Consider the following 15,460-nt stretch of genomic DNA (forward strand, 5'->3'; position numbering starts at 1 on the left):
ACACAAGGAGTAATGAGTAGTCTATCCCCTCTATAAGTGATATTGTGATGCCAGTGAAGAGCTGGTTGTTCATGGCTATGGTGCAATTATCTGCAGTAGGAATCTTAGTTTTACATGTGAATTGTCTGCTCCCTGTTGCAGACAACTGTGGATTGTGTACGACCAGCTCTTGATTGACAACAGAGTATAATTTGGAGAAGGGAGGGTCCGGTCACAGGTTGAGTTATGCATACGAGGATAGTGCCTGAGTAGAGCTAGTGTCCTAGAATCCAGAAGCGAGATATTTTTATTTGTTTTCTTGCTTTCAAATATATAAGAGAGACTAATTGGATACTAAAAGAACAACTTTCCTAAGTAAAATATAGTACATATTGTATTATATATACTACTTAATGTTCTTTAACATTTACTTCTCAGCTTGCTTCTTAGGCATACAGAGTGATTGCACATAATTATCCCCCTCTGTTTATTCTTACATCAATTCTGCAGGGTAAAGAGACATAATGATTGATCAGAAGTCACTGCTGAAACTTGGAGATTTGAGCCTGGGTCTCTCCAGTTATAGTCCAACCATTCTACCCCAAAACTATATATTTAATCCATCCACATCGAAAGATGTAATATCCATAGATTCAGAAAACTCATCTCATTTCTGATAGGATCCATATTTAACCCCAAACTCCAAAGTTACAGTGAAATTCTGGTGACACGCTGAACATTCCAAAAGATAATCTGAATCTGAACTTCCATCAAAAATATGTTCCTAATTTAAATGCAATATTCTTTTAACTGGATGGCATGTCAACCATGAAGCACTAATTAAAAGGGGGTGGGAATCTGATAATAACTTGCAGAGAGAGTCTGAAAAGGAAAAGGCGGACCAGTCCAAGACCTTTGGGATTTTTCTCCCCCTCCATCTTTTATTATTTTAATACATTCAAATCTCTTAAAAAGTGACAAGTGGTGATGGTGAATTATTCAGATCACAAACTCAGTATGCTACGTATTAATTGGACAAACTAAGATTTTTGATTGCCTAAACCTTGGAGGGTGCAGGTCTCCTCCTCACCCAGGTTTACAGTGTTTCTTTCCTACCATGTATTAATTGATCTTCACCCCAGAAGTCAAGTTTAGGTATTCATGATAAAACTGTCTTTTAACAAATAAGAGACAAGCAACTACCACAGCCTTTTAAGGAGATTTCAATGTGAAATATTGGGAAATTGTGTGTACTGCTGGGTCCTGGGACATAATGATATAATATAGCCAATAGGCAATCAGTTAACAACAAACAAAAAAACTCTTAATTGACCTACTATGGACTTTACAAGCAATGACACTGAGGTTTTGATGAGTACAGCTTTCCCATTTCATGGTGTTCTCATGCTGCCCTAATTATCTCCATGCTGCAGATCTCAGGAAGGCATGTATGTTGTAAGAAGGGGAAGCACAGAATGAGATTCAGACAGGATGGGCATAGGGATACCCAGGCAATCAATTGCAATCAATTAAGTGCTACCTACTGGTGCCTGCTGCTGTAAGCAAAGCCAAAGCATCGAAAGACCCATTTTATTTATTTATTTATGTGTTTATTATTTTATGTCCCACCTTTACTATTTTTATAAATAACTCAAAGCAGCGAACATACCTAAAATTCCTTCGTCCTCCTATTTTCCCCACAACAACAACCCTGTGAGGTGAGTTGGGCTGAGAGAGAATGATTGGCCCAAGGTCACCCAGCCGGCTTTCATGCTTAAGGCGGGACCATATGTGATCTTAATTGGTGGAGAAGATTTGTCTTCCTTTTTTGATAGAAATAGCTCAAATAGTTCAAGTCATTTCAAAATTCAGACCGAACAAAATCCTCTCTCTCTTGTCTAATCTCTACTGAAGCCTTTAGTTTATTCCCATTATGACTGCTTGTATAATAAGGGCATAATCCAACAAATGGAAATGAATAAGCCTTGGTAAGAAAATCCCATTCCACTTCGTGTCCAATGTTTTGAAGATTCGTATTCTGTGCTTTTGGTCAGAAAATGGATTAGCTGGGATAAAGTAAGTTGCTAGTCAGTAAGATGGCAGCTCAACAGATGTGAAGTTAAAAGACTGATGTTACACAATCAACTTCTGAACATTTTCAGATGTCCTGCAGAGAAAAATTTCTGATGAAAGGAAGTTGATGATCTGGTTGGGTTATATTAACACACCTTTATTATTCAACTTTACGTAATAAATATTATACAGTTAAATATAATATTCCCTGTCTGCTGTTGTTGCTGATTCTGCAGCTGAGAATGGAAGAACAGATACAAAAAGCTTAACTCCAAAGGCAGTGGAGCAGTTTTCTACTCTAACTTGACTTGTATCTTAATGGCAAAATATATTAATTTTTTAGTTTGGGAGCATTTAAAAATTAAACCAGTCTGCCTGCAAACCAACAGAGCAAAAAGCTCCTTCATGCATTTCAGTACATGATTTGGCCTGAAAAGCAATCAGGGAGGGCAATTTAAGTAATGTGACCTTTAGTACAGCTTGAGAGATACGGCTTGAGAATCCAAGCCATGTTTAGACCCACCTCTTGTAATATGAACAATGAGCTACACAGCAGGAAAACCCTGGATACTGCAGAGTTGCTGTAAAGCAGAAATGTTGAGGACCACGAAACAACAAACTTTTTAAATGAGATACACCCATGACTGTTTTTTTTAAAAAGGCGGGGCAAAATAATATTGAAACAAATCACATTTTAATCATGCTCTTTTTCCTCTTACGTTTTAGTTTATGTTAGTTTCATCAATTATGAATCTTAATAGGATTTATGACAGCATATTTCAATAGTCTGTAGTAAGATTTGTTAAATATAATCATAGTTGGAATAACACTCAGATTATTTTCGTATCTGTTCATGATTGTGCTGAAAAGCCACTATCACAATGCTACTTCAAAGGAAATGATAGTAGGGCCTTCGAAGTCTCTTCCCTGAAAAACTGCTGTTTTCTGTGAACTTTCAGTCAGAAGTCATCTAGTGATTTTTGTTGTTTTTTCAGTGTGATGTTTGAGAAGAAATCTTCCAACATCTCCTCTTCATTCATGGATAGTATACTTCTTTGGCTAATCCAACTAAATCGATTCTTGACTCACAAAAACCACCTCCTGGATCTTGGGAGCAATTTGTAGAAAACTTTCAAAAAATTTTGAAAGTGCTAGTACTCCATGGAACATAATTTAAGAAGCACTGCTGTGAATCACACAAAGATTGTTCTTCTGCAAGCAGAGTAAACTGCAGATCTACAGATTTATTATACTGTGGAGTCCTTGGTGTTCTCTGAGCTTGGTTGTTTTCTTGCGGACGTTTCATTACCCAGCTAGGCAACAGCTTCAGTGCTAGGAGGGAGTGGGGTTTGCTCTTTGTTTATATACAGTAGCTTGCCTGTCAGTGTTTTCTCCTTGGTAGTTTTCTCCTTGGTAGATTTATTATAAGCTACTCTTTCATGTGTTTGGAAATAGAACATAAAGTAATTAGTAGTAGTAGCAAAATTAGGTCAATTTTTTTTTTATTCCAAGGGCATGTTATAATCCATTAAAACATACTTTGTATATGTTCATCCAACCAAAGTGCTAAAAAGAACAACAATGTCAGGTTACTGCATTTCTTAAAGCATTTTTGAAATTTGGTTCACAAATGAATAGAAGTTAAAGATAAAAAGTAAATACTTCCTTGAGTTGAGCTCAATTTTTAGTCACTACATGGGCACATCCATGTAGTTTCCTTGGCATTCCCTTCTTTCAGTATGTTTCTTGGATATCACAATCTAATCTATAGCTTTAAGATTTCCTGTTGCTTTTCCTGTCAAGTACTAACCAGGTCAGCCCTGCTTAGCTTTTTGATCTGCCTTTGAATAAATACTTGATTTTCTGCCATGTCTTTCTGATCTTGAAGTTATTTATTCCAAACTCCATTTAGGTTGATTTATTCTAAGTTAGTCTGCATAAGAAATGGCCAATAACAACTATTCTGTTCTATCATAAATATCTATTTCAAATGGTAATAGTATATCCAACATCAAAAGTGCCTTCAGTCCATATTTTTGTACAATTTGTGTTCATCAGTGAATGTGCTACTACAGGTATTAGAAAACTAGCATTGTCATGGATAAGACAAATACTCTGACTTTGTTTAAGGCAACTTCCTGTGATTCAGGAGAGGAATCAGAAGAATAAATATACAAACTAATATCACTGGTTCTTTCATCCCATTACAAAGCTGGCAAATACAAGCATTTTTTATTTTAGGTGTGACCACACCTTCCTTACATTCTTATTAAATCCATTCCTTGAGACTAGTTAGTGGAACTGGTGGTTCTGCTTCTAATTTCCCCAAAGTTATTGGGGAAATTCATGCCTATGGCATGAAAAACGGATCCTCGCCATCAGCCTCTTCTAGGTAGAGCAGCCTTCTTCAAGGGTTATAATTCCACCAAATTGCTGGCATTGTCTTCAGACACCTAACAGCTATTTACCATCCCTTACATCTTAATCACAGAACCCATTTAGAGTGGGATTAGCAGCCTTCACACATAAGCAAAGGAAAACCTCCCATCAAGCACACAATGGAGGCTTAACGCCCCCCCCCCGCCCCGCCCCTTTGGAGATTGCAGATCAGATAATGGAGCCAATTCTGTCCTATTGAAAGGGCCTTGTTTAGGCAGGGACTTTGCATCACAATTTTACCTGAGGTAGTTCAGGAGTAGGAATGTCAATAGGCCAAAAGAAAAAGCCAGAAGGCTGGAAGTTGCTTTAAAGACCACATACTGGTAGCAGAATTGAGGTTTTCATTAGTTTCTGGCTTTTAACAACAGAAGCAAAGGCCTGACTTGGCAGATCAGATGGGAGGAAAGATCTACTTAATGAGCAGTTCGTGTCCAACTTAGTGGCCCCTGGAAAAGTCACCTTTGTAATATAAAGACATTAATAAACAGCAAGAGTCAGCTCAGGTTGGTTTCTACTAATATCTGTAGATAGAGTAGCATTGCCAAAAAAGTGGGAATGCATCACCTCAAAAGAGGATGTATTTAGATAGTATTTCAGTGTGATTATCTATAGGACTTGATAGATATTTGGAAATAAATGTAATACCCTTCCCCAAGTGGGGAAGATTGTATTCTGGTGACCCACATGCCAACATGTAGCCTGCTACCCATTGAACTTTGAGAGTAGGAGTTCCTCAAGAGAGTAGTTCCTACTCTCCAATGAAGGTTTTGTTTTTATCTGTTGTGATTAACTGATATTTGTGAAGTTCTCCAATCCATGAAACATTATTTATGTGAAAGGACATCTTCATATCTTAGTTCTTCATATCTGAGTCCTTATATTCATATTCAGCCCCAAATTTATATTATACATAATAAAAAGGAGCCTCACTGTTTTAAATATAAATTTTACCATCTTGACTATCTCCACAATTTTCAAAATCAGAAGCTAAATGAATTGTCCTGTATATTGCAGAGGATTGTCTAGATTATCCTCATGGTCCCTTCCAACTCCACAATTCAATGATTTTATGAACCCTGCCCACAGGTCCCGTTTTAAAAGATATTACTACTGAGTAGCCAATATCGTCTTTGGCCAGTTTTCTTTCCCAGGACAAGAAACACAGACTGTCTCTTACATGTAAACACTGATTAGACTTGACCCAAGAAGGACCTCAAGATCAAGAACCTTTTCTCATCTTTCAGTGCTTCTATTTTCTTTTTAGAAGATACCAGTTAAACTCAGATGTTATCACAACTTCAGTTTAGACATCAAAGCTTTCCATCTGCCTGATGAACTCTCTCAACCCTAATCATAAGAATAGTGAAATGTATAATGGAGATACTTAGATTTTCATTTAAAAAACCACATGCACATGTCCTATCTTAACTGTGTATTTTGTATGCTCTTAGTGCAGGAACACACAAATGAACAATGTTTCCTTTGTTGATACTAATCTCAGAGTTCACACTGAAAGAGGTGAGTCAGATGGCAATTTTTCCATATTGTAAGATACATATATTACTTGAGTTATTTATAAAAATAAAAAAGGGATTTTTTAAAAAAAATCTATAAATAAATAAATAAATAGTTATACTATAGTTACAAAACAGTTCCAATCCTAATCACATGTAAGTTCATGTACATATTTTTATATTGCTATTTTTTTAATTCAGCTTAAGGGAAACCATACATACATTGTTATTAAAATAATGACAACTGTTGCCTTTTGATAGTGAGTTTGCGGCTTCATTTCTTTCATTTGCCTGATCTCCCTGTCATGTCTTTTCTACTAGATACTAAAATCAGCAGTACGTTTTTCTGCTTCTTCTCTTCTAGAAAAACTTAACTCTGGTGGGTGTGCAAGAGTTCCAACATATACAGGCACCTCAAGGTAATTGAACAACAGTACTAGATCACAGGCGTGTGTGACCAGTAATATCAACACACTACACTCCCAATCTATTTTCTCTTATCTTAATTTATTTATGTATTCAATTTGTATAGCCGCCCATTGAAACAGTTAATTAAATACAAATAGCAGCCAAGAGATATTATAATCCTTTGGTGTCAATATAGCCAGGAAACAGGGCCCTTCACACCCTTGGGACCCCAGGCCTGGCCACATAGCCAGGTCTTCAAGGGCTTCCATAAGGCCAACAGGGTCGGGGCCATCCTAATCTCCTAAGGAGGGAGGATGTTCCAGAGGGACAGCGCTACAGCAGAAAAGGCACATCTCCTGGTCCCCATCAGCCAACATTCCTTGGCTGATGGGACCCGGAGCATGCCCATCCTGCCAGACCGGATTGGATGGGTAGAAACAACTGGGAGAAGATGGACCCTCAGGTAACCTGGCCTCAAGCCATGAAGGGCTTTAAGGGTGACAACCAGCATCTTGAATTGCACGGGTAAACACATTGGCAACCAATGCAGCCCCCGAAGCAGTAGTGAATAGCCGACACCATTTACAACCCGATCCTATTGGTTACTTTAAGCTGCCATGTGCTTAAAGTTGCTATGTCACTGGGCACTGCCCTTCATGACCATTTGGCTTGGGCATACTTTCCACTGAGGCAACTGCCCATGTAATACCTGACCAGCCCTTTCTGAAGCATTTGATAGGACTTCCACAGGGTCCATGTTAAACACTCCAAAAGAACTCCAGACTTGTGTTTGAAAAACAGGAGTAGTGTTCTCTTGAGCTCAGCCAGGCGTTGAAATTTTAATATTATCTGAAGACTGCCAATTGGGAGAGAGATGCTTTATGCCACATCCTGTTCCTTTGCCTCTCAGGATCTAGCCAAGGAATACTACTACCTGTGCTATTATAGTATCTATACTCTGATCCAGATACTCATGCTCTGTGCACCAAGAAAGGAGAGACCATGTAACTGTGGTATGTCCACATTATTCCATCAAAACAAAATACAGAGGGGACAGATGTACTCATTATGGAATTATAAATGACCCAACTTCCCAATTAACATTCCACAGCAAATTTCAACCCATGTCTGCTGGACAGTCTGAGTTGGGTGACCTCATTAATTTTTGAGGTTATTTTTCTGTAGGCTAAGGAATCTGATGTAGCCACAATTAATATGGAATAGCAGATGAAATGAGATAGGTCTAAAAGAAATCCACTGAACTTGTGACTCATGAAACTGAACACAGCCCTCTAGCTGGATTGTGACCTGACAGATGGTTTGCCAGATTCACTTTTTTTTCTTTTTTTAATCCTGGGCTAACAATAAAAGCCAGCAGTTTATGAGGCCAACAGCCCTGATAACTTGGCTCGATTTGGCTGGGTGAATCAAAAGTTGTGTAAGTATAAAGTAAACCAGAAACACGCAGCCTCCAGAGTCACACATGGCTACCCAAAACATCTGGTATGCCTCTCCAGGGCCCCCTTAAAGTTGTCATGAAATTGAATTTTTAATGTCCTGGAGAATGGATACATTACTAAATACATGAAGAGTAATCATATAAAATGCATTTTATTAATTTAGTGTAAATTTCAATCAAATGTATTTTAAATTAAAAATTTAATTTGATTTCGGCCTGGCTGTACCCATTGCTTTCTCTTGGCCAAACCTACTTTTTTGGAGTGTGGCACTAGCATGCCATTCAAAAGCTAAATGCAGTCTTTTGGCTTAAAAATTGTGCACACTGATAGGAACACTTACAAATCAAACATTTTAACATTTTTAAGGACAGTTGGGAATATATCAGTCTCTGTAGCAGGTTCTTCTGCAAGGGAGGTTGAAAAAGGCAAGATGGCAATTGCGATCCTAGGATGGAAGTCTTGCCTCAGTTTTTCATGCATCACTGCCAAGTCATGGTTGCCACAGTGACTTTTTTTATCTCCTTTGTGAAGCCATTTGTGGACAACTAGGACCACTGAATGGAGCAGAGCTTAACATAGCAGAGAAGCTGTGTACAGAAAAAGAATATTATCTTAAATAGCTTTAATGAGCATGTTAGAAAAATACAGGTTATTGATCTTACACATTCAGCCCTCCCAAGCATAAAGAATCACATGCTTAGACAAAGTAGGTTTAAAAGTAAAAAGAGTCTTACTGATTTTATTCTTGGTTCAGTTACATCCATCTTCGGTGGAAAAATGAAGATCCTTTGTTTCTTCTGTTCCCTAAACTTAATGAACTCTTAGCCCTCATAGCTGCTAAGAGCTGCATGCAGATAGGGGCAGAATCCTTCTGATTCTTAGGCCCACTGCATGGCCCAAGATGGAGGAAGAGGAGCTACATGCCTCATGCTTCTCTCCCAGTGGGTGGAAGAAGGAGGAAAAGAGAGAGAGGAAGTGGGAGTGGCAACAAACAGCTTCCTTGCACATAGAGAATTGCATCATGGGATCAACTCATCTATATGCTAATGAGGCATGCTGATTTGTTAATGTCTCCAACACCTTGCAGATACTTATGGCCTGAAGAATGCAAATTGTATCTACCACCACCATCTTACACACACACACACACACACACACACACCATCCTATATTGGTTGTATATTTTCTGGGATAACTGACAAACAACATGCTTTTATGGAAGATTCTCAGCCCAACTCAGGAGATCTCATCTCAAATCCGCTTCGAACCTGAGCCAGGCACCACCTCATAAACCTCCCTCTTACCTTACCAGCAAAAGTCTTGTAAAGATAGAAGGAAATGGCCTTATTTGTTATTGAAAACTCCTCAGAAGGGATATACCTGTAGTAAATGGATAAAAAATATTTTTCCAGTATATGGGAAAGTTACTTAGAAATATCTGCTAATAGAAATTACCATGAGATAGCTTTTAACCATTACAAACATGCCATGATTCCTCCAAAGGAGTCCACAGGAGTGTGTGTGTGTGCGTGTACAGACACCCATTCAACCTGAATCAATCCCCTGCAGAATGAAGGCCTCTTTTGTCCTGTTCAAACTAAGCACCCGACTGGTTCTCAAGAAACTTCTTTATTAACAACTATTTACAATAAGTAAGTCCTTGATCTGTGAGACTGGGTTGAACAAGCCCAACTGGGCCGACTGGATCTGAATGGAACATGAAGGTTGAAGGCCACAGTTCTCGAACTGGAACAGTACATCTCTGACTCGTTGGACCTGGGATCAGGACTACGAACAGCAGACAGGGATGAACTGGAGACTTGGATCAGGATTCAAACTCAGAGCAAGATTAGACTCGACTGGGGGTTCTAGGCTAGGCTGGGTACTCTGAACTGAAGACTCGAAGACAAGGCTTAAAACTGGAGCAAGGCTGGACTCGGCTGGAATTCCTGTACTAGACTGGATTCTCTGGACTGGAGGCTTGGAACAAGGCTTGGAACTTGGAACTGGGCTGGACTCAGCTGGAAGCCCTGGACTAGGCTGGATTTTCTGGGCTGGAGACTTGGAGCAAGGCTTGGAACTTGGAACTGGGCTGGACTCAGCTGGAAGCCCTGGACTAGGCTGGATTTTCTGGGCTGGAGACTTGGAGCAAGGCTTGGAACTTAGAACTAGGCTGGACTTGGCTGGAAGGACTGTGTGGGCCATGAACCCAGATCCTGAACAAGATAGGTGTGAAACTTCAAAACATGCTGGACTCTGCAAAGCGCGGTCACGTAGAACTGTGGACAAGTGGCAGTGCTGGGAAGCTGAAGCCAACTCACGCTGCTGAGGGTATCACGAAGATTCACGGCTAGAAGCAAGGTGAAGGCCGCTGGGCGCAGCTGACTCCATTTCCTCACTGACAGCAAATGCAGGGTTCAGTTCATCTTCGGAATGAAGCTCGAGCACTGGTTCCTCTTCGGCCACAGACACTGACTCTGATACCAGTAAGGACTCTTCTCCCAAAGCTGCAGGGTTAGAGGATCGGCTGTCTCCGGCAGCTCGCTGTCTGCGCGGCTGCCTTTTATCCCGATTTTGGGCACACTTGGAGTCCCCTGCAGCCAATCGGGCTGCCTTCTCCTTCACGAGCTTTTCAGCCCGTCTTTGGCATGTGCTGACTGGTGTATTCAAATCCTCCTCCTGATCTCGCCCAACCAGCATTGTGGATTCTTCCCGCTCTGCTGAGTCATGCTGGAGTTTCGTTTCTCTGATTTAGCACAGTAAGTTTCCAATTCCTCCTCTGACTCAGTTTCACTTTCCGAGTCAGAGGCAAGCCTGGTTCTGACATCTTTATTGAAAGTTATGGACTGGAATCTACCATTGCAGTTGGCAAAAAGTTTTTTTTTTTTTTTACTTCCCAGTGTAAGGTTGAACCAGCCAGCCAGCTTCTGTGCCTCAGGGAGGACTAGAACCTGGGCCTCCCCACTCCTAGTCCAGCACCTTAACCACTATACAATACCAGCTCTCCTATATATCTGAGAACCAGTTTGGTATAGTGGTTAGGGGGCTGGAAGTGCATCCAAGAGACCATGAGTTTTAGTTCTCTGTTAGTCCAGAAGCCAACTGGGTGATCTTGGGCCAGTCACTCTCTTTTAGCCCAATCCACCTCACAGGGTTGTCCTGGACAAAGTGGGAGAGGGAGTATTATGTACACCACCTTAAATCATACCAAATAAAGGTGGAATATAAATCTCTCTCTGTGTATATAATGAAAGCTAAATTCCCCAGGTTATGGCCCTGGAGTCTCAGGTTATATGTACTAAGTGGCCAGAAGCTATTATGCATTCAAACTACATACGTATGTTTTCTTATGCATTCAAAAAAACCCTGTCTTGCTTCTTTCCATTTTTTAAAATAGAACCATAGAGTTGCAAGGTGGCTTTCTAGGCCAAACCATGCAGCTTTCTGTTCAATAAGGAAACCAAATTAATTCATCTCCAATTAATAACAATCTTGATTCTGTTTGATGTCATCCAACTGGAGCCCCCTATCTCTCATAGGAACTAGTTTCACTATCAGAATGATATTTCTGTTAGGAATATCATTCCCCTCAAGCATTCAGTTGAAATCTATCCTCCTGTAACTTAAATCTATTTTTCTGTGTCCAGAGATCTGGAATGATGGAGAATGGGTCTTAGAGAAAGAGGTTACAGGTTACATTTAAAAATATTCTTCAATATTCTTCATTGCATCAACTCCCAACAGACACCCCACCCCCCAATACATTATTCATTTCAGTTTGGCAAATGACTTATTTGGAATACTTTGGTGTTCCAGAGCTTAATTTTCAGAAGACCAATAACAACGAAAAATATCCCTCTGGATTCCTTGCTCCAGCTCATCTCTGTCCCATGGAGTAAAAAGTGTGCTGCAGACACCTACAAATGCAAAATCTGAAGTGCATTTAAACCAGCTGCCTTGAGTGTACTTAATTACATTAGTCTGGAAGAAAAATCAACAACAGCTTATAAACAAAGCTACTGGCTGGAATTAACAGAGCAGCACATGCCATCCTGAGCATATCAAGAGTTTCTGCAGGGGAAAGGTTTACATTTGAGAGGTGAGAAGAGAAACCAGAGAAGTTCCAAAGTCTACATCTACATTTGACAAACACATTTCATTCATTTCTAAACCTTCCTTTCCCTTTCCTTTCCATAATGAATTAAATGAACATATACCATATTTTTTTCCCCAAGGGGGAAGGGGAGCCAATTTGCCGTATAGGAAGATATTGGTATTACTTGAGCAGTTGCTGGCTGTCCTGGACCCACATACATCATCTCAGTTCTCACTTTTTAAAAGCTGAAGAGAGTGACTTATTCAAGGGTATTTAAAAAGAAGAAAAAAGGGAAAAAGTTCATTATTTAAACAGTCCTTATTATTGCCTGTATTTTAAAAGTCAGGGGAATGAAACATAGATAAATTCAAACAGTGTTCCCCTGATAAACAGGATCAAGTTTGTGGTGATGTATCAACTATTTCTTCAGGAAAATAAATGATGTTACACAAATCACAGCAACCAGCAGAGCTAAGAATGATAGAGAAATGATCAATATGATTTCTGTGATCAATAATAAGAAAACTGGGTTGAAGGAGAGTTAGAATCAGATATCTCTGTATGGTAATATTTTCTCTTATCTTGGTTAAGTATGACTATAAAAGATGGGTGTTGAGAAAAAGCAATAGAAAGAAGATAGATACTTTTGAATTGAAGATTTTTTAAGACGTTTACAAAAAGTACCATGGACTACAAAAACTGGTGAGTTGGTCCTTGATGAAATAAAGACTGACTTTTCCTTGAAACAATGATTAGCCAGCATAAATTCACATATACTGGGCAAGTGATGTGAGTGAATGCTGGACTAGAAAAACAACTCTGCTTGGCAAGGTTGAGGGAAGGCGAAGTCAACAGATAAGTTGGATGGACAGGATCAAGGATATCCTTGGAAGACCTACAGATTGTCACCAAGAACAAGCTGATATGGAAGAACTAGATATTGTGGACAAAGGATATAATCTGATTAATCAGTAAGTTGCAATTAGTAGCTACCAGGGCTTCAGCACCCAGGCAAGACTCACTGCTGATACCTGCCCTGTCCCCCACCTCAATCCTTTCATCTAGCCCAGAGTGCTTTAATTGTAGCATCAGTCTAGGGTGTTGTGGGAAATTCAGAGGTATCCAACTACCCAGTGCTGCTTGGATACTGCCCTCAAAGGACCCCTGGCAGAAATGGTCCAGTGATATAAATCAGATGCAATTTTAGCCCAGGACACCTAGTGACATTGCCTGGGTTGAAAGCTAAGCAGAGTCTGACTTGGTTAGTACTTACTGTAGATAAGAGGCACCTGGAAATCCCATGGCTATAGGCTAGACTGAAAGTCAAAGCCACATCCCAGAAGAAGGCAAAAGAAAACATTTCTGTCCTGTTGCCATACACAGAGACACCCCACAAAAATGTGTCCATGTGTTCTCATTATTATTATTTTTTTAATATCCTATGAACTGCTGGAAATGTTTCCTGGTTTCTAGGTTTCAGGGATAAGTAAAATCATGTCTCCTTCAAGTTATGCTTGACTCTTGATGACTTCACGGACACATTCTTGTGTGTGTGTATGTGTACACCTCGCCTCAGTGCTTCATCTCATGTGGCAAAAGAGGTGCACTCTGCTTGAAGAAGCATCAAAATGATGTCCATTCTTCTCTATTGTGGCCTTGCCTTAAAGGAAATGGCTTCTGTCTGGCTGATCCACTGCTTGAAGCAGGGTATCTGCTTCATTTTGCAATTTTGCTTGCAATTTTGCTTTAAGGAAATGCTTTAACATTTGAAGCATTGGTGAAGCAAAGCACCTCTCCAAAACTCCATCCATATTTGTTAAATAACTGAACATGTTTCTTTTTTCCATAAGTTCTTCCCAACTCCTTTATTCTTTCAGCTGCCTATCAATTTTGCATCCTTCCTTGGAAGCCATCCAGGACCAGTGCTCTCACTTTTGAGAATCTTTCAGGAAAGATTTCAAGTTTTATGAAATTCTGCTTTTTGTACTTTAGTGGAGAACATTTTCAGCCCCATACTGAATAGTCAGGGTAATCTTAGCTTCTGTTTACATGGACACACTGCAAATAAATATAAGCAATTATATGGATAGTTTATACACTTTTTCTTATCTGGTTGTTGTTGTTAGTTGCCATTGGGTCATTTACAACTCATGGTGACACTATGTATAACAGAATGAAATGCTGTTCAGTCTTGCGCCATATGCCTGACTGTTCCAATGTTTGCATCCATTGTTGTGGTAATTGTATCAATCCATCGTATTGGAGGTCTTCCTCTTTTCTGCTGGCCCTCGACTTTACCAAACATGATGTCCTTTTCAAGCGATTGGTCTTTCCTGACGATGTGCCCAAAGTATGAGAGTCTAAGCCTAGTTATCTTCGCCCTTTATTTTTAAACTGGCGTCTTTACTTCTGAAAACTTTAGATAGGTCTTTGATGGCAGATTTTCCCAGCAAGATACGTCATTTGATCTCTTGATTACAACTTCCCTTGGCATTGATCGTTGATTCGAGTAGACTGAAATTGTTGATGTTCAATTTCTTCTCCATTTATTGTGACATTGTTTATTGGTCCATTTGTGAGTATCATCATGATCTTCACATTCAGGTGTAGTCCATATTGCTGACTACAATATTTGATCTTCATCAGCAAGTACTTCAAGTCTTCTTCACTTCCAGCAAGCAAAGTTGTATCATCTGCATATTGCAGGTTGTTAATGAGTCTTCCACCAATTCTGATACCCTGTTCTTCTTCATACATTCCTACTTCTCAAATTATTTGTTCAGCGTACACACTGAATAAGTAGGATGAAAGTATACAACCTTGCAGCACACCTTTTTCAATTTTGAACCACTCAGTATCACCATTTTCTGTTCTAACAACTGCCTCTTGATCTGTGTACAGGTTCCACATGAGTACAATTAAGTGCTCTGGAATTCCCATTCTTCGTAATATTAGCCATAACTTGTTATGGTCCACATAGTCAAACGCCTTTGTGTAATCAATGAAACAGAGGTAAACATCTTTCTGGTATTCTTTACATTCAGCCAAGATCCATCTGACATCAGCAATGATATCTCTCGTACCGTGTCCTCTTCTAAAACCAGCTTGGACTTCTGGTAGTTATCTGTCAATGTAAGGCTGCAAATGTTGAATTATTTTCAGCAAAATTTTGCTAGCATGTAAAATCAACAAAATTGTTCAGTAATTTCCACATTTTGTTTGATCTCCTTTCTTTGGAATGGGCATGAATATGGATCTCCAGTCAGTTGGCCAGGTCGTTGTCTTCCAAACTTCTTGACATAGAAGAGTAAGTGCTTCCGCTGCTGCATCTGATCGTTGAAATATCTCAGTTGGTAATCCATCAATTCCCAGATCCTTGTTTTTCGCCAATGCCTTCAGTGCAGCTTGAACTTCTTCCTTCAGTACTAATGGTTCTTGATCATATTCTACCTCCTTAAATATCTGAACATTGACTAACTCTTTTTTCTTAT

This window comes from Candoia aspera, chromosome 1 (genome assembly GCF_035149785.1).
Source record: "Candoia aspera isolate rCanAsp1 chromosome 1, rCanAsp1.hap2, whole genome shotgun sequence".
NCBI classification, from domain to species: domain Eukaryota; kingdom Metazoa; phylum Chordata; class Lepidosauria; order Squamata; family Boidae; genus Candoia; species Candoia aspera.